This window comes from Muntiacus reevesi, chromosome 3 (genome assembly GCF_963930625.1).
Source record: "Muntiacus reevesi chromosome 3, mMunRee1.1, whole genome shotgun sequence".
Classification (NCBI taxonomy): domain Eukaryota; kingdom Metazoa; phylum Chordata; class Mammalia; order Artiodactyla; family Cervidae; genus Muntiacus; species Muntiacus reevesi.
The window spans coordinates 64,871,373-64,893,302 of NC_089251.1; positions in this window are offsets into that span (position 1 = coordinate 64,871,373).

Here is a 21,930-nt window from a genome sequence, read left to right on the forward strand (position 1 = left end):
ATTCTGCAGAGGAAGTTGGGGTTGCCATCAGCGGAGGGTCTGAAAAGATAAAACTCTAGATTCCTGCCTCTCCAATACACACACTTAAAACCAGAACAGCCCCCACTTTTCCAGTTTTATATTTTTAAATAAATTTGTAGGTGTTCTTTGAAACAAGATGGTATTTTTTGTTGTTGTTGTTGTTGTTTTAAGTTTAAAAGCTAATGAGCTCAAAACCCATGTAAGCATCAGACTCATCCTGAAAAAGAGAGACCTCAGACTTCTGGTTCCTCATTTGGCATGTAAGGAGCTCAGAAGTGAAGTCACCATCCTAACGGTAAATCAAAACTGAGTAAACTGAAAGATCCACAAGTGTTTTTAGATTCCTCAGAGAAAAGAGTTCAGAGCACAATGCACTCTTCCCAAATTGGATAGACAAGTGAATTCAGAGAGTCACAACTTTCTGGAGCAGAAACCCATGAGAGAAACCTCCATGGGAACCAGTGCCAATGTAGAAAAACCTAAAATGCAACTGATGAATTGTAATGACTGAGTGTGGACAAGTCTGAGAGGAAAGCTCTAGAAGGACTCAGTCATAGAAGGGCCCCCACACTTTTGTGAGATTTATCTCCAGGATATATCAAGTCCCAACAGTATATACTAGAGAAAAATCTTGTGGCCACAACAGGGCCATGGTAAAAAATATCATTTTCAAATGTGCCAGAGCATTCTGTTCTTCTGAACAAGGCCTGCCCTCAGGCAAAACTGTTTATCAGAGCCTAACCTATAGGGGTTTTGTCAGAGCCCAACTGGCTTAGGGGCAGGGAGATACCCAACTCCAGCTCCCTCTAGCCATCTTGTCCCACCTAAGGTGTGAGGGCTGGGAGACAGAAACATTGCTGAAATTCACAGTTCACGGGAACAGGTTCATCAACAACTGAGATCTAATTATAACACTGTAGAACACTTTCTCTCCATTACCCCCATGTTACTAAAGATCTATTTACCACAGTTTCTGAGTACATCATACCTACCTTTCAACAAAAAACGACAAAGTGTACTAAACAGCAAAAAAACATAGTTTGAAACTATCATACCACAAACTTGAGAGAAAGAAAAACCATGATAAGGTCTTTACTAGAAAAAGTAGACAATGTGCAGGAACAGATGGTTAATGTAAGCAGAGAGATGGGAGTTAAGAAAGATCAAGAAGAAATTCTAGAGGTCAAAAAAATACTGTAACAGAAATGAAGAATGTCTTTGATAGGTTAATTAGTAGGCTGGACACAAAAGAGGAAAGAATCTCTCAGAGCTTGAGAATATGACAATAGAAACTTCCAAAACTGAAAAACAAAGAGAAAAGTGACTGAAAAAAAAACCCAGAATATCTAAGAATATGGGATGACTACAAAAGATGTAATGTATGTGTAACGGGAGTACCAAATGTAGAAGAGAGGAACAGGGCTATATTTGAGGAAACGATCATGGGCTATTTCCCCAAAATTATTATAAGACATCAAAACAAAGATGCAGGAAACTCAGAGAACATTAAGCAGGACAAATGCAAAATAAAACTACTAGGAATATCATATTCAAAATTCAGAAAATCAATGATAATCTCAGAAAAAGCCAGAAGAAAAATATTACCTTACCTATGAAAAAAAGCAAGGGCAATAATTACATTAGGCTTATCTAGAAGCCATGCAAGCAAGAAGAGAATGGGCTGAAATGTTTACAGTGTTGAGAGTAAAAAAAATAACACCAACCTGGAATTCTACACCTTTTGAAATTATCTTTCAAAAGTTAAGGAGAAATAAGACCTTCTCAGACAGACAAAAACTGAGTAAATTTGTGCCAGTATGTGCCTTAAATGTTAAAAATTCTTCAGAGAGAAGGAAATGGATATAAGCCAGAAACTATAATCTAAATAAAGAAAAAGAAAGCATCAGAAAATGGATAAGGTAAATAAAATTTTTTTTATTTTTCTCAATTGATCTAACAGATAAAATTTCAAAATAATAACAACATATTAAATTATACATGTATATGTGTGATATATATCTAGATAGGTATAGCTATATGCTTATGATGCTTATGTATAAGTGAAATGAATTACAACAAGGATACGAGGGTTTCCCTGATAGCTCAGTTGTTAAAGAATCCTCCTGCAATGCAGGAGACCCCAGTTCGATTCCTGGGTCTGGAAGATCTGCTGGAGAAGGGATAGGCTACCCACTCCAGTATTCTTGGGCTTCCCTTGTGGCTCAACTGGTAAAGAATCTGCCTGCAATGCAGAAGCCCTGGGTTCGATCCCTGGGACAGGAAGATCCCCTGGAGAAGGGAAAGGCCTCCCATTCCAGTATTCTGTGCTAGAGAATTCCACAGACTGTGGGGTCACAGAGTGGGACACAACTGAGCAACTTTCACACACATGCACATACAATGGATAGTATGGACGAACTAGGGATATTTTGTTATTGCAGAGTACTTATACTACCTGTGAAAGGGAATAGTGTTATTTAAAAGTAAACTTGGATTAGTTGTAAATATATATTGCAAACTCTAGGGAAACTATGAAAAAAAAAGTTTGAAGTATAATCAATATGCTAGGAAAGGAGAAATAAAGGAATTATGTAAAATGCTGAACTGAATCTAAAAAATGCAGAAAAATTATGAAAGACAAAAACAGGAGGAGCAAAGGCAACAAATGAAAAACAATAGCAAATATGGTAGATATTAATCCATCAATAATCACTTTAAAGGTCAATGTTCTAAATACACCAATTAAAAGACAGACTGTCAGAGTGTATCAAAAAAATAAGACCCAACTCCATATTATCTATAAGAAATCCACTTTTAAAAAACTTTTTATTTTGTATTGGGGTATAGCCAGTTAACAATGTTGTGATGGTCTCAGGTAAACAGCAAAGGAACTCTGCCATACATATGCATGTATTCATTCTCCCCCAAACTCCCCTCCCATCCAGGCTGCCACATAACATTGAGCAGAATTTCATCTGCTTTATTAGATCCTTGTTGGATATTTAAAGAAATACACTTTAATATAAAAATACTAAAAGTCAAGGGATAGAGGAAAGCATACCATGCTAATATTAACCAAAAGAAAGTGGAACTAACTATATTAATTTCAGACAGAGCAGACTTGAGAGCAAGGAAAGTTATTAGGGTTAAAGAGGGATGTTAGATAAGGATAAGGAGTTTAAATCTCTAAATAGACATAACAATCCTTAACATGTGTGCACCTAATAGCAGAGTATTAAAATATATGAGCAGAAACTGATAGAACTGCATGGAGCAATTGATGAATCCACAATTTTAGTTGGAGATGTTAATGTTAATCTGTCCAGAAATGGACAGATCCAGTAGCCAGAAAAATAAGTTAGAACATAGTTGAACATAATAGCACCATCAATGAACTGTAAATAGTTGCCATCTAGAAGCTACGTCATCCAACAACTACACATTCTTCTCAAGCTCACATTCACCTAGACAGACCATATTATGAGCCATAAAATACACCTAACAGATTTAAAACAATAGAAATATGCTCTAAGACCACAGTGGAATTAAACTAAAAATCAGTAACAGATAACTGGAAAAATTACAGAATACATGGAAATTAACACACTTTTTGACAACATATGGGCCAAAGAAGAAATCTCAAGAAATTTTAATTTTGAACTAAACTTATCAAAATGTGTGGGATGCAGTTCTTACAGAGAAATCTATAGCATTGAATGCATATATTATGGAAGGAGAAAGCTCTAAATTCAATCACCTAAGTTTCCACCACAGGAAACTAGATCAAGAAGAACAAATTAAATCCAAAATAAGCAGAAGAATAGAAATAATTTAAATATTAGAGCAGAAATGAACAAAATTGAAAACAAGAAATCAAATAAAAAGTCAACAAAACCAAAAGCTTATTCTTTGAAACGATCAATAAAATCAATAGGCTTCTAAGAAGGCTAACAAAGAAACAAAAGAGAGAAAAGACACAAATTACTATTATCAGAAATGAAAGAAGGGACACTGTATGAACACTGAAAGGATAATAAAAGAATGCTGTGAACAACCCTATGCCAACAAATTTGATTACCCCTAGATGAAATGGACCAATTCCTTAAAGGATATAAGCTACAAAAACTCACACAAGATTAAATAGACAATCTGAATGGCCTAATCTATTAAAGAAATTGGGAACATTTTCTACTTCAATCCACAAGGCCAGCATTACTTTAATATCAAAACCAGACAAAGAAAATAAAATAGATCAATATCTCTTACCAATATGAGTGCAAAATTCTCACCAAAATATAAGAAGATCAAATGAACAATATATAAAAGGAGTTATATACCATGACCAAACGGGATTTTTCCCAGCTATGTAAGGCTAGTTCAACATTCAAAAAACAATGTCATTCATCATATCAACAAACTAAAGAAAAAAAAAATCACATGATTATATTAATTAATGCAGAAAAGCATTTGATAAAGTCTAATCCCTGTTCATGATAAAAATTCTAGCAAACTAGGAATAGAGAGGAGTTTCAACTCTATTTTTAAAAATCTATAAAAAACCTACAGCTATATTATAGTTAATGGTGATGAATTTGAAGTTTTCATGCTAAGTTCAAAAATAGGACAAGGATGTCCTTTCACTACTGTTTTCAACATTGTATTGGAAGTTCTAGCTGACTCAATAAGGCAAGGAAAAGAAAGAAGTACACAGAGTGGGAAGGAAGAAATAAAAATATTTGTTTGCATATGACACGATTGTTTACATAGAAAACCTGAAAGAACTAACAAAATAACTCCTAGAACTAATAAACAATTCCAACAAGATTGAAGGATACAAGATTAATATGAAAAGTCATGTTCCTATACACCAGCAATGAACAAGTTGCATTCGAAATTAAAAACACATTGTCATTTACATTAGAACCCCCCAAACGTGAAATACTTAGGTATAAATCAAGAAAAGATGTACAAAAACTGATGAGAAAAACTACAAAACTCTGATGAAAGATTCCAAGAAAGATTTATTAATATTGTCAAGATGTTCTGCCTTCCCAATTTGACCTGTAAATTCAACACAATGCCATTCAAATCCCAGCAGATACTGAAAACAGATTCAAAAGTTTATATGAAGAGGCAAAAGACTCAGATTAGTCAAGTCCATATTGAAGAAGAACAATGTCAGGGGACTGACACTACCTAACTCCAAGACTTACTATAAAGCTACAGTAATCAATACAGTGTGGTATTGGTGAAAAGGGAGACAATAGAAAAATGGAATAGAGAGCCCAGAAATAGACTCACTTAAATACAGTCAACTGATCTTTGACAAAGGATCAAAGGCAATACAATGCAGCAAAGAAAGTCTTTTCCACAAATGGTGCTGGAAAAACTGGACATCCACGTACCCAACAAACTAATCTAGATAGAGAACTTACACCCCTCACAAAAACTGTCAGAAAATGAACCATAGACCTAAATATAAAATGTATAACTATAAAAGTCCTAGCAGGTAACATAATAAAAAACCTAGGTGACCTTGAGAATCACAGTGACTTTTAAGACAAAACACCATAGTCATAATCCATGAAAGAAATAATGGATGAATTTGACTTTGTTAAAATTAAAAACATCTGCTCTTCAACAGACAATGTCAAGGGAATGAGAAGACAAACCACAGACTGGGAGAAAATATTTGTAGAAGATACATCGGATAAAGGAATGCTATTCAAAGTATGCAAAGGACTCTTGAAACAATAAGAAAACAACCAGATTTAAAAAACGGTAAGAGACTTGAACAGACACCTCACCAAGGAGGAAGATATACAAGTGGAAAGTATGTATATGAAAAGTTGTTCACCATCATATGTCATTAGGCAATTGAAATTAAAATGAGAGACCTGTATGTACCTATCAGAATGGCTGGAATCCAAAGTGCGGACAACCCTAAATACTGATAAAGATGTGTAGCAACAGGAATATTGTGGGAATGCAAAATGGCATATCCACTTTGGAAGACAATTTGGCAGTTTCTTAGAAAACTGAATTACTCCTACCATATAGCCCAGCAGTCAAGATCCTCTCTATTTGCCAAAATTAATTGGAAGCTTTTATTCACACAAAACCGTGTATGTGGTTTATAGGAGCTTTATAGTTGTCAAAACTTGGAAACAAACCTTCAGTATGTGTATGGATAAATTGTGATACATCCCAACACTGGGATATTATTCAGTGCCAGAAAGAAATGAGCTATCAGGCCATGAAAAGACAATGGAGGAGATGTAAAGACAGATTATATTAAGCAGGGAAACAAGCAAATCTGCAAAGGTTACATACTGTTTCCAACCTTATGACTTTCTGGAAAAGACAAAACTATGGAGATAATGGAAAGATCAGAGGTTGGAGAGAGGGAGGGATAAATAGTCAGTACATAGGCAGTAAAACTATTCTGTGTAATACTATAGTGGTGAATATATGTCGTCAAATAGTTGCCAAAACCCATAGAACACTAAGAATGACCCGCTAATGTAAACCATGAACTTTGCTCAATAGTGGTATGTCAGTGTCAGCTCATTGATTGTAACAAATGTATCACTACAGTGTATGATGTTCATAGTAGTCGAGGTTGTGGGTATATGGGAATAGGGAGTATATGGGAGCTCTCTGTACTTTTCATTCAAGTTTGTTACGAACCTAAAATGCCTCTTAAAATAAAGTTTGTTAATTTGTTTAAAATAGAGTCCTTTCAAATTCACATCTTGGAAGTTCAGGTTCAGGGTTGGGTATGGAAATCTGTTTCATAAATTCCAGAATGATTCTGATGTACAGTTAGGGTTGAGAACCACTGGGTAGATCTTGGCCTCCTGATCTTTCAGAATGTAACTGTACTGTTCAATTTTTTCAGACCTTTAATCTCTGGTAGGCTTAGTCTTATAAATTCATCTGTACTGATATGTTAATATCAGAAGGAAAAGGGTACCCACTCCAGTATTCTTGGGCTTCCCTTGTGGCTCAGCTGGTAAAGAATCGCCTGCAATGTGGGAGACCTGGGTTTGATCCCTGGGTTGGGAAGATCCCCTGGAGAAGGGTAAGGCTACCCACTCCACATGTCAGATGTTTGCATTTATAAAGGGTCTCCCTCTGTGTAAATGCTGACTCTAATGGGAGCCCTGTATTATAGGCTGGCTGTCTTAAAAGAGCCTAATCATTGAGTTAAAATGATGTTGCTTTTCCACAGCTCTGTTCCATCCATGCCTTTCCATGGAGCAAAGAAACAAACAAGATATCAACAGTCAGGGGCATGGCAACTATGAGTCCATCATTCACAAGTTCAATTTCCTTCAAAAGAACAAGTGATACTGTTAACCAGGCCCTGCAAGCACATATAAAACAAACAGCATGATTGGAAAAGAGAAAATGAAAAATGGTCTAAGAAACCTTATCTCTCTCCCATAACCAAGTATACTAGTCCCACCCTTTGGAGCTCAGATGAACAGAATGAAGATCATGGAGTTCCTAACACTAGCCCTTTTCTGTCTACATAACCCAGAATGATGTAGCCCTCTATTTAAAAGGCAGTAAAAAGGATGCAAATGTTCTCCCTTGAAGCCCAGATGTTTTCTATCTTTCTAAGCTCCAATTATTTCACCACATTATTTAGCTGCACTCACATCAGATCAGGGCCACCTGTTACATCCTCTGAACACTTGTGATTTAATGTTAAATTTGCATGTATGGTTTATCCAGAACAGTCAGAATGCAATTGAGAGGATGCTTTTAAAGTCATCTTGGGGCCAAAGGATGTGTATACGGCAGATTAACAGATGATTAAGACACTGTGTTATGGAGTGTAAACAAAATCAAACCTAATTTTGTGATTCATTATGATGTAAATTTGGATATAATCCAGGACTAGAAAACTCATCATCTGAAATAAAACTACATGCCAAAAAGGTATAATACAACATCATTAGACCATAAGGAAACTGATTTTTAAAGTTCCATTATAAAATATTTTATTATAGAAATGTTCTTTATTACCATGATAGGTTTTTCATATTTAAATATTCTATTTTTGTCTTGTCTAAAATTAAATAAGTTCACTCTGATATCAATACAATATGTGACTTAATGTATATATTACTGCCTTTCTAATGATACATAAGAATCTGCACACACACAAAAAATCCTAATTAATGTCCATTCAGTATATAAGTGTTTATTGAGTACCTATCATGTGCCAGGAACCATTCTCTGTGCTAGGATACTATAGGAAACAAAATATACAGTCCCTACTGTACTCAAATATTGAAATAAACTTCCAGCTAACTCTGGGAAAAAAGTATGTTCTCAAAAATGAACCAAAAAACCAACACTGTAGAGTTAATGATATCATGATATCACAGATTATTCTTGAGCTTCTGGAGTAGTAGTTCAGTTGGTAAAGAATTTGCCTGCAATGCAGGAGGCCTGGGTTCAACCCCTGGGTTGAGAAGATCCCCTGGAGAAGGGAATGGCAACCCACTCCAGTATTCTTGCCTAGAGGGTCTCATGGACTCTCCAGTCTCATGAGCCTGGCAGGCTGCAGTCCGTGGGGTCACAAAGAGTTGGACACAACTGAGCAACTAACAAACACACACACGTATTATTCCATCATTTTAAAAGTTAGTAGCAGGTGATGTTATTTATTATAAGACAGCTACTAAATAGTAGAAAAATGGGGAAAATAAAAGTGAGAAACACACCTCCTGATTCTACTCATCTCTCTTGTGATTAGACATAAGTGTCAATTAAGATAGACTGAAAACCCAATTGCAGAGTCTAATTGTTAGATAAAATTGCTTGAAACTCAAGGGTATTTACTTGGATTGACCACAAGGCTTTCGGTGTGGCTAAAACACAGTTACAAATTAAATTGGCTGTGGTTTGGGGAAGCTTTACTTTCCCCATTTTTGTTGTTGTTGTTGTTGTTGTTGCAGTTCTGGGGAGATGTGTGGCAGAATCAGAGAGTGTCCATTCTCATTTACTCTCTTATCTGAATCCCAACCATAACTCCTTTTTCCCATTCAGTTTTAACCTTGGATAAATATAGTTTTAAAATGTAGCAGTCCTGGAAAGATCACTGTAGAAGAAGGCAACTTTTTTCCATCTTAAATACAACTTCAAAGTGGCAGACTGGAAAATCTCTGCAGGCAAATGTGATGTCACTAAAGAAATCACACACTTACCCGTAGAGACTCTACAGTCTGACATCTTCAAACATCAAACAATTTCATCCACCATACTTTTCTGTATGCAGTGCTTTGACTTGAAATAAATCTGGATTGGCCAAATAACCAAACTGTAGCTAACTTACTAAACTTTGGATTCTTCCAAACCAAGGGGACATATATATCTCAGGGTGGTTGAATCCCACCAAATTAAATTGTAAGATAAGACAGTTAACATGACTTAAAGCTGTTGCCAGATTCCCCTGCCTAGCAGCATCAGCATCACCCGGGAACCTATAAGTAATGCAAGTTCTCATTCCTACCCCAGGCCTCCTAAATTAGAAACTCTGAGAATGAGCTCCGGAAATCTGTGGTTTAAGAAGCCTTTCAGGTGATTCTGATTCACACTGAAGTTTGAGAAGCACTGGCTTAAAGAAAACAAAGATTATTGCTGAACTGAATAAGATTTTGATAACAAAAATAAGATTATTGCTGCACTGAACTCAGAGATCTTCTGATGTTACATAATGTATGAAAAAAATCAGACAACATATGTTCATAAAGTATCATTATCTTATGTTTATTCTTTTCTAAATTTATTATCTTAATAATAAACATAAGCATTAATAATAGAATAAAACATCTTCCTTTAACTCTTACTTTGCCAAAGAAATTGCAGAGCTCTGCTTATTTCCTTAGAAATAAAGAGTTAAGAAATCTTATTTAGGAGGAGAAAACGTTTTCATGTTTGGGAGGATTAAAAGGGTACTGACATCATTCAAGTCATGAGCCATAATTCTTATTAGATTTTATTGCTACATTCTTCACACAGCTTTGGAAAGTTATTCCTAAGAGCACAAAATATGCACTTAGACTGCACACAGAGAAGGAAAATGCTCTCACAATGAAATTATTTTAGCCTGACCCAATGATATTTGAAAGACTCAAGACTTGTTCTCTATGTAACACATCTTTTCAAAATAAGAGGTGACTTGTATAAATTTGTCTTTTTCAATATCCTTTGCAATTTTCCCTCTTAACAGTTAAATTTGGCTATAAAAGATCTAATTCTGTATACTTAAAAAGTTAGTTTCCTTTCCCCTCTGATATTATAAAATTGAACGTCTAAAAGGGTAAAAAAATATATATTAAAAATTATAACTGAACTTGACCTTTAGTGACAATGAATAAAACGCACAATTTAGTTCTTGTATATCAGCATGTAGTGTCTGTTAACCAATAACTTCTGTTAGCTTCCCTGGTAGCTCAACTGGTAAAGAATCTACATGCAGTGCAGGAGACCCCAGTTCGATTCCTGGATCAAGAAGATCTTCTGGAGATGGGATAGCCTAACCACTCCCATATTCTTGGGCCTCACTTGTGGCTCAGACAGTAAAGAATGTGCCTGCAATGCAGGAGACCTGGGTTCTATCCCTATGTTGGGAAGATCCATTGGAGGAGGGCATGGCAACCCACTCCAGTATCTTGCCTGGAGAATCCCCATGGACAGAGGAGCCTGGCAGGCTACAGTCCATGAGGTGTCAAAGAGTCAGACATGACCGAGTGACTAAGCACAGCATGTTAAAAATTTATCTTCAGCTTCATTCATACTGAATTCATTTTTATTATTTCTGGACCAGAGCAATTTCTCATGATATGATGGAAAAATGGTAACATTCAAAAATTGAATTAGATCACACACAAAACACCAACTCACTCAGACGATAATAACAAGATTTGACTTATTCATTGAAAAGTGAGAGCCCAACTATGTCCAGAATCTGCAAAGACAGTGCTGGAGATCAGCAAGATGTCTTATACACCTCAAACAACCTGAAGGAAGTACATTTCCTTGGACGAGGATGAAAAGGCTCTTTAAATATCAGGGTTCTTTGCTTTTATTGGGACTAAATCAATTTAGTATTGATGCAATTACTGATTAGGGAATCCAAGGCCATTGATAATAATAAAAATATTATTAACCAATAAGGGCTTGCCTGGTGGCTCAGACAGAAAGAATCTGCCTGTAATGCAGGAGACCCGGGTTTGATTCCTGGGACAAGAAGATCCCTTGGTGAAGGGAAAGGCATCCTACTCCAGCATTCTTACCTGGAGAATTCATGACAGAGGAGCCTGGAAAGCTACAGTCCATGCAATCACAGAGTTAGACATGACTGAGCAACTAACATGGACACAACTGAGCAACTAACACACACACACACACACACACACACACACACACACACACACACACACATGCAGTTTGATATTCAAAATCTTTCAAAACACGGGGTTCAATGCAGGATAAAATAAAAAATGATGCTAGGAATTTAGCATCCTCCCAAGGGGAGCTACTGATTGCAACAACTAATAGTAACTACAGCCTGAAGCACACTCTATATACATTATTTAATTTAGTCCTCACATAAACCTGGTAAAGAAGGTATCATGAACAGTACCATTTTATGAATGAAGATACTGAGGCTTAGAAAGACATAAATGGAAAGAAAAGAAATTATCTGAATCTGCACAACTGTACATCTGGGACAAATTAGTAGGGAGGAACAAAGTTGGAACTACAGGTCAAGAAACCTGATTCATGAATATTTGACTCCTCTTATGGCCTCTCTGTGTTCCAATTTCCTCATCTTTAAAACAAAGTGTCTTCTTTCATGTTTACTTCCTCTGATTGGGAAACTACTTATTAAGAGTAAAGAGCTGAGAAGATGTAGGATGTTGTCATTATAGGATGTAGGATGTTGAGGTGAATTAGGCAAGTTTGGGGAAGGGCCTGGTCTCTTGCTACTTCCCCACATCATCAATGTGGAAGCTGCAAGAGAAAGAATGCTGATGAAAGCACTGATTTGCCCATAATTATCCCCTCCAAAGGCCCCTCCATCAGACTGGCCTGATGTCTTTGATTGTCCTCCTCATCAGGCCTAGTCATGTTCCTTTGTCCCACTCTAGTGATCTCAAGGCCACTCACCTTTAGGGCAACCAAACAGCTTCTCTTGAAGGACTATACAAAATGAGTTCACATAGTTTTTCTTCTTCTGACAGGGTAGCAGATTTACCCTTCTTTCAAGTGATGTCAAGGTTTTCAATCAATGTGTAACTAAAATACACAATGCCCGAGGGCCTGTGCAGAAGTAAACTTGCCTATAGTGGTGCCCGATGGCTCAGTTGTAAAGAATCCACCTGCAATTCAGGAGACACAGGAAACACGGGTTCAGTCCCTGGGTCAGGAAGATTTCCCTGGAGGAGGAAATGGCAACCCACTCCACTATTCTTGCCTGAAAAATCCCATGGACAGAGGAGCCTGGCAGGCTATAGTACAAACGGGTGCAAAGAGTCAGACACAACAGAGAGACAGCACATAAGGTGTCACCCCTTCCAAATCTGAAATTCCTAACTGGATACGATCCTAACAGATACTTCAGAAGCTCACTCATTCACAGAAACTTAACATTATAGATCTGGAAAAGAAAATAGTGACTTACTCTAAATTTATTATTTATTGAGCACTGACTGCATGCTAGGCATTTTATACTTATTGTCCCATTTAACTCCTCTACAATCTTTTATGAAGTTGACCTACTAATGGTCCTGTTGTACAGATGAGAAAATGAAGCACCTAGAATTTTAATAAGGACTTTGAGCCAGTTCTGTTGGATCCCAAAGCCCATCATCTAAACTACTATCCAATTTTAAGGCCCAGAGGTTAAGTGACCACAGATCATACAACTAATCAGTGGTAAACCTGAAACTAGACTTCAGTTTTCTTTGCATCATATGACACTTCAGTTCAGTTCAGTCACTCAGTCATGTCCGACTCTTTGTGACCCCATGAATCGCAGCACGCCAGGCCTCCCTGTCCATCACCAACTCCTGGAGTTTACTCAAACTCATGTCTATCGAGTCAGTTATGCCATCCAGCCATCTCATCCTCTGTCGTCCCCTTCTCCTCCTGCCCTCAATCCCTCCCAGCATCAGAGTCTTTTCCAATGAGTCAACTCTTCGCATGAGGTGGCCAAAGTATTGGCCAAAGTATTTCAGCTTCAGCATCAGTCCTTCCAATGAACACCCAGGACTGATCTCTTTTAGGATGGACTGGTTGGATCTCCTTGAAGTCCAAGGGACTCTCAAGAGTCTTCTCCAACACCACAGTTCAAAAGCATCAATTCTTCTGTGCTCAGCTTTCTTTATAGTCAAACTCTCACATCCATACATGACTGTTGGAAAAACCACAGCCTTGACTAGATGGACCTTTGTCAGCAAAGTAATGTCTCTGCTTTTTAATATGCCATCTAGGTTGGTCATAACTTTCCTTCCAAGGAGTAAGCGTCTTTTAATTTCATGGCTACAATTACCATCTACAGTGATTTTGGAGCCCCCAAAAATAAAGTCTGACACTGTTTCCACTGTTTCCCCATCTATTTCCCATGAAGTGATGGGACCAGATGCCATGATCTTAGTTTCTGAATGTTGAGCTTTAAGTCAACTTTTTCACTCTCCTCTTTCACTTTCATCAAGATGTTTTTTAGTTCCTCTTCTTTTTCTGCCATCAGGAAGCAACAGTTAGAACTGGACATGGAACAACAGACTGGTTATGATACTTATTCCTGTGTAAACAGTCTATATTCTTGTAAAAGTGCCCTAAAGAGTTATTCAATCTCTGATGTAAGCCAAATGGCAAACTCAGTATCAAAGCTGTTATAATCTACTCCTTAACAAGGAAGAAAAGTTCTTATGAATTTTGCACCTATTTATACTTTAACACCAATGAGTAAATGCTAAAATTGTGCTATTTTATAATAATAAATGCTATTGCTATAATAATAATAATAAATAATATTGCTGAGGACATGACAAGCCATCAGATTCACAAATCATTATGAAACATATCTCATCCTTCCCTAATTTCTGCTGGCAGCCTAAAAATCAAGGCAAAACAAATCAAGTGGCACAGTGGTAAAGAATCTACCTGCAATGCAGGAGGCACATAAGACTCGGGTTTGATCCCTGGGTTGGAAAGATCCCCTTAAGGAGGAAATGGCAACCCACTTCAGTATTCATGCCTGGAAAATTCCATGAACAGAGGAGCTTGGTGGACTAGAGTCCATGGAGCCACAAAGAGTAGGACATGACTGAGCGTGCACTTGAGTCAAGCACAGCAAAAATAATTCTGTGGTTTTGTAAGACAAGGCTTGAATTAGCACTCATAAATAGGTAAACATTACCAAATTCATTACACATTGTCAAATGTACACGTTGTCAGTTCTGTCTTCTATGAAGTTTCAACTGAAGGACCCATTAAGGATATTACAATGTGCAAAAAATATTTTTTCCACTTGAAAAATGGCTTTCAATTTTCTCTCTTGGTAGTAACCCACCATGGTGGCTGCCATGGAGAACCTCCTTCAGCTCATAATTGATTACCTACCAAAATAAATATGGCACATAATGAAATGTGATCTAATCAGAGGTGTGGTTAAATGCTATGCTAAGTTGTAATATTACTTCCTTGAAGCAAAAGAAAACAACAAAGAGACCTTTCCAGTGTAGCTTTAACTCAGCATTAGCTCTCTCTTTGTATACTTTTGTTCCTCATTGTCTCACTTCTTATTTTGTTTCCCTCCTTCTATCCTCTGCCTCATCTCTACAAAACTCAGAGCTGTGTTTGGTTGTGGGGAAGAGTTCAGGTAAACAGCAAAATCATTTCAACTGGTCTGTGAGATAACATCATCACTAGTTCACACAGATTATTCATTCCCCTGAGGCTCCAAACAGGAGCTTCCATAGAACTAAAAGTCATGTTTCTTTGCACAGGTTATTGTTTAGGGAAACCAGGGATCACTTGGTTATATGAAAAAGGTAACATCATCATTATCATTATTGACAAATATTTGCTGAGCACACCATGTGCTTGGAACAGTGCTGAATGCTGTATGTTCTTGAAGGCTTTAAGCAAAAATGACCAGGCATTTCTTTTTTAGTAGGAACTCCCCTTTGAAACCCAATTTTCAATGCCCTAATGAATTTTGGGGGGCTTCCCTTGTAGCTTAGTTGGTAAAAATCTGTGTGCAATGTAGGAGACCTGGGTTTAATTCCTGGGTGGAGAAGATCCCCTGGCAAAGGAAATGGCAACCCACTCCAGTATTCTTGCCTGGAGAATCCCACGGACAGAGGAGCCTGGCAGGCTACAGTCCATGGGGTTGCAAGAGTCAGACACGACTTAGCGACTAAACCTCCAATGAGTTTTGGAGGCACAGAAAATTTTCCCTTATTTCAGGATTTAATTATGATTTTAAAATCAGGATTTTATTCAGATTTTAATATCTCACATTTAGGGAATGTTATGGATCTATAAAAAGTGTTCCCTTAACTCATTTTTAGTACAAGCCCTTTTTTCTCATTTGATATGTGAAACATTTTAACTGACCACATTTGACTTTAAATATATACATGGAAGTATATAAATTCATTTAAGAAGCTAAGCATGTAAAAACCATGAGTAGAAAATGTTTGTAAAGATGGTAATGTTCTCTTTCTTGACCGGGGTGGTAGTTCCATGGGTGTGTTCCCTTTGTGATAATTCATCAAGCTGTACAACAGTGATATGTGCACTTTTCTGTAAGTGTATTTACCTCAGTAAAATAGCTTATTCACACAAGTGTATATATGAAGAGTCCTGATATCCCCTCCCCCAAACAGCTGCATACCCACAATCAGAATATCTGATTCCATGAAGCAGTATTTAGTTTCCCTCTCCTGCAATCCTCAGTTCTTGCCCTAGGGACCTTCATGCTCCAACCTCAATTCTAAGAGATTATTTATAGGGTCTCCCTCCCATTAGATATTCTCCCTTTAGACTTTTTTTTCATGGGCTTTCTTCTGTAGACTGAGCCCCTATATTCTGATGCTGATCTTTTCTTAATATCTCAGAAATGGTGTAAAAATGTCTTCTGCATTTTTTCCTCTCAGTACTATCTATAGCCATGTTTGTGGCTGCCCACAAACCTCCAGGTACCATTTTCCAAGTGCTGGCTCAGTGGCTTTCTCAAGCTTCTCTTTAAGAGGGGTGCATCTGATTAGAAAATGACTAAATTTTCCCTCTCTCTCCTTTTCTCACTGTACCTCTGGAACCTATTTCTAGGAAACAAATCCCTGTTTCCTTGCAACTCCATGGAAAATTACTGCTATTGGACATTTTCTCATGTTTAGCTTGACTTCTATAGATACCTTCCAGATAGGGTTGTAATCAACATAAAATACTTATTAGTGTAAGTCTAGGCCAGTAAATGGCAGCTTCTGTTATGGTTATTAATAGTAGTATGATTAGCTAAGGTTGTTTTTTGTCTGTTATGACAATAAAGTCAACTCAAATTCTTTTTTTTCTTTCAGTTTCATTGAGTTATAATTGACATACTGCACAGCATAAATTTAAGGTGTACAGCCTAATGATTTGAGTTATGTATTACATACATCATGAAATGATTACCACAATAAATTTAGTGAACATCTGTTATTTCATAGAGATAAATAAAATTTCTTAACCTGTGCAAATTATTGCAATGCTGAGGGAACAAAAAAATAGCAGCTATCATTAAGTGTTCTATATCAACCATTGTTAGGAACTTTATATAAATAGTCTTATTTAAGCCCCTAGCAATCTGATGAAACAGATAATGGGATTCCACTTCAAAATTTAAAAGCTCAGTTTTCTTGGAGTCACATCATTTTCCTGGGTCATTAGCCAATTAACCTGATCATGGGGGTGCATATGCTTCTGAAATAACTACCTTCCTGCAGGATATGCATCCTGTGAGATTGGGTCATGACACCCAAACCCTCAATAGGAAGCCCTTGGACCCCAATCAGGCACTGTGAAAAGAAATCTCAAACCAGACCCCAGCCTCTAAGGAACAGACAGTGGGTAAGTCAACTCTGTTCCAACTTTGCCCACCATTTTGTCGTTGAGACCTAAAACTTTCCAAGCTTCAGGTACCTAGTCATCTTCCACTCTTCCACTTATTGCTTTCAGCATCTCCTCTATCATCCCAAACCAAGTATCATCTTAAGAAACTGTGACAAATTTAGAGACTAAAGTTTCTTCTCTGTTGCAAGAATCTTCAGAGGTCTGGGATTCTAGACACCCTCTCCTAAAAATTTCAGGGATAAACTTCCCTCCTTCGTTTACTGCAGGTGTGCTCTACAAAAGAAGATAAGTTTAAGCTGATTCAGCCACTATGACTACAGTCCTGTTGAGCCATAATCAATGTCTCCTGTCATTGAAGCTAGTTATTGCTGTTTCTCTGGCCTCCAGAAAGATGACCTTCCAAATATTCTTTCTTTTTTTAAAAAGGGAAGGTGGCATATGCCAAGTCTTAAGGGTTACAATCCCATTATACATAGGCAATCTTTAATGGCTATTTTTAAAGCAATTACTTCATTTATTTCTCTCCAATTACTCATGTCAATATCATTATCCAATCTGCTAATGGCTTTCCTTGAAGAGATTATTTATTCATCTTCTTGGCTGGAGTTATGAAAGATATATTGTGTCCCTTGAAGTACAGTTGGCTTCTTTTTAAACCTTTATAGAAGTCAGAACTAGAGAAGGAAAAGCCTTTGCTAATGGGAGCCATCTTTTATATCAATTACGCTTCTTCTCTGTCGTTAATTGTGACTACCTATTCAAGAATGTCTCCACCATTCAGAATGTGGAAAACAAGCCAATGGGAAGCTCAGCTCAATGGAAGTTCTGGCTTCAGCCTTGGGTTGGACACCCACTTATGCACATTATGACTCAGACTTCCTTCTCGTAACGCCTTATCTCTAGACACCATTCTCCATGAATCCCTTTCTCTATTCGTAATCACTTCTAATCCTCATGCTCCGCTGTCTGACCTTCTCTTCCCACAAAAATTCAGAAAGTATGCACTTGATAAACAAACAAATCCATTGACAAAGATAGATGTATTCAGGGCAGCTTTACCAAAATTCAGCTTCAAACTGGTATTTAACAAAATTCCAGCCAAAATGCTCATTTGTAACTCCAGCCAACTATTTTATTGAAACCAATTTGAAGCCAAACATTTTCTGAATGCCTACAAGGCTACAAAAATAATAAATAATGTTTGGCTATCTTTCAAACCTTGGGGGATTCAGAGTCCCAACTCCAGAAAGAATAAGAAGACAAGGTTAAAAAGGAAGCAGACCTGAAAAAGGTTATTGCTTGGAGAGTGACTCCTGCCCAGAAATCAAAGAGAGGAAATTCATGTGAGGAAACTTCAGGTGGTCACCACAACTGCCAGGAAATTGGGGCATAGAAGAGAATCATACTGAATGGGTTCTTACAAGTCCTCTCACCTAGCAGTAGCTTTGCAGTTGTTGTTGTTGTTTTTAAAATAGATTTTCTTCATTATTTTGAATAAATTTCTAAAAGGAGGATTGCAAAAGACACCCAAATGTGACAAAATTAATATTACTCCAGTTTCAGTACCCAAAGATCAGGGATGTTTCAGAATTTAGACTTGAAGGCTGAAGGAGGACTAGATTTCTAAACAGTATGTCTCAAATGATAGAGTGTTCATGTCCATAAAGAAGAGAAAATTGAATTATAAATATAGCTTACATCAGCTCTAGATACCATGGGGTCTTAAGAAACTACAAACATCATGTTAACCCAGAAGCCCCTCAATGTAGAAATAGAAACACCTCCTGATAGATATAGTAGACACCCTAGTCTACTCTGGTACACCAGTAATAAATCAGTAACTTAAGCAAGTACAGAAGTAGATATGTACTTTCTAGGAAGAAGGAAAATAACAAAGACAACACAAGCATAAAAAATAAGAGTGGAATTTTAGTATCTTTTCTAAAATCTAAAGGTTAGACATTTTAAAAAAATAGAAAAAATAATTGTTAACCAAAACACCTGGTACTAAAATTAAACCAAATAAAATTAGAGTTAATTAGGTATATAGGTATCAGGTTCTGTACTCGGTAGACATTTGCACAGATATTATCACATTTGGCTCTAAAAATCTCATGCACAAGTATTAAATGCAGAAACCAAGGTTCAAAGACACAAAATAATTTGCCTTTAAAGCCCACAGCTAGTAAGTGTAGAACTAGGAATCACGTCCAGTTCTTCCTCAGTCAAAGCTTGTGTGCTTCCCAATGCCTTATGTTATCTTCTAAAATCAAGCTTGCAGTAAGAAAGAGAATCCCGCCAAGTTTTCAGGAGGTATATAAATAATTCCAGCTTTGAGTAAATATTGCCGGCCTTGGACTTCCCTGGTGGTCCAGTGGTTAGGAATCCGCCTGACAATGCAGGAAACACATGTTCAATCCCTGCTGTGGAAGGATTCCACATGCCTCAGGGCAGCTGGGTCCATGTGCCACAGTTACTGAGCCTGTGATCGGGGGACTGTGGGCCACAATTACTGAGCCCACGTGCCCTAGAGCCTGTGCTCTGCAACAAGAGAAGCCACTGCAGTGAGAAGCCGTGTTCCACAACCAAGAGCAGCCCCCGTTTGCTGCAGCTAGAGAAAGCCCAACTGCAACAATGAAGACCCAGGACAAAGTAATAAATAAAATTAATAAATTAATTAAAAATAATAAAGGACCCCTGGTAAAGAATTCGCTTGCCAATGCAGGAGACACAGGTTTGATCCCTGGGTTGGGAAGATCCCCTAGAGAAGGAAATGGCAGCCCACTCCAGTATTCTTGTCTGGAAAATCCCATGGACAGAGGAGCCTGGTGGGCTATAGTCCATAAGGTCGCAAAGAATCTGACACAACTGAAGCGACTGAGTATGCGAACAAATCCAATGACCTGACAGGAATCTCTTTGTTACTTCCTAATACAAATCTACAGAAAATCTCCGATAGAACTGCAATCACAAATGCATGCGTTGCAATGCTTCCGGAAGTACCTGTAGAAACACCCTACTGTGGATTTAGAGGCTCCTTTTCTCTGGTGATATCCCATAAATCTCTAAACAGGATGAATAGGTACCTTTCAGTCAGTTCAGTTCAGTTCAGTCACTCAGTCGTGTCCGACTCTTTGAGACCCCATGAATCACAGCACGCCAAGCCTCCCTGTCCATCACCAACTCCCAGAATCTACTAACCCATGCCCATCGAGTTGGTGATGCCATCCAGCCATCTCATCCTCTGTTGTCCCCTTCTCCTCCTGCCCCCAGTCCCTCCCAGCATCAGGGTCTTTTCCAATGAGTCAACTCTTCACATGAGGTGGCCAAAGTATTGGAGTTTCAGCTTCAGCATCAGTCTTTCCAATGAACACCCAGGGCTGATCTCCTTCAGGATGGGCTGGTTGGATCTCCTAGCAGTCCAAGGGACTCTCAACAGTCTTCTCCAACACCATAGTTCAAAAGCATCAATTTTTCAGTGCTCAGCTCTCTTCACAGTCCAAATCTCACATCCATACATGACCACTGGAAAAATTATAGCCTTGACCAGATGGACCTTTGTTGGCAAAGTAATATCTCTGCTTTTTAATATGCTATCTATGTTGGTCTTAACTTTCCTTCCAGGGAGTAAGCATCTTTTAATTTCATGACTGCAGTCACCATCTATAGTGATACCTTTAGATTAGCTTTAGATACGTTTAGAAATAACTTAATCCTTGATACTTTACTCTGCTTTTTTTTTCCCAATTTACTTAGCCTTTGAACTATCTAGACACATTTGCATAGTTTTGTTACCAAAACCACTTTCTACCAGTTTCCTTCTTTTTATTTTTAAATGCTTGTCACAGCAAGTCAGTAAGGTGGGCTGAGCAGCAAACTGTGCATTGTGTTCTCCCTTCAGAATCCTCCCCACTGCAGTTGTTGGCATGACATACCCTGTCTTGGGTTCACCCACAACTATCTCATCTTCCTCATCAATGTACGGTATTTCCCTTTATGATCTTTTTCTAATGGTTTCCAGTAGAAGGAAGAAAAGCTACATCTTTACTCTTACTATTGCTTTACAATCATTGTAAGTGTTAAAACTTCTAGGGAGGAAGGAAAATCAAATCTAAGTTTAAGAGGAAAGGGAAAAAAAATGAACCATCATGCATACTGCTTTGAAGTTAGGTCTGGTTCATCCTAACCCCTCAATAGAAAAGATATAAGAAATGACAGTCCCTTGTTTTTTGATTTGTATAAAATTTTCTATTTATTTTTGATCCTGAGCAATTTGATTCCAGAAGGTAAACTTAGAATTATATTTTAAATGTTAAATTCCAATGAGTGGACATTTTTATTTTTCAAAAAGCTGGAATTTATATGAAAAACAAGATGATACTCGCTTGTTCTTTCCTCTAGTTTCCTAACTCTATATCTGATTTTTTCCCCAAAAGGCATTTTTGTAACTCAGCAAATTATCACTATCTTTATTATCTCAAATGTCAGTTACCTAAGAACAAATTATGAGCTGGAATGCTTCAACAAACATTTGATTTAGGTCAACAGTGTTTTGTTGAGTACTTACTAAGTACTAGGTGCTATGCTGAGGATTATATGACTGAGAATATAAAGATGGTCCCACATTTAGAAATTCATAGTCTAATAGGGAGGAATATGAATATAAAAAAGCACCACTGTGTATAACAGCTGCCAGAATAGAGAGAGCACAAGCCAAAAGGGATCACAGAAAAGGGAGACTACAGAGAATGTCGACTGAAAAAA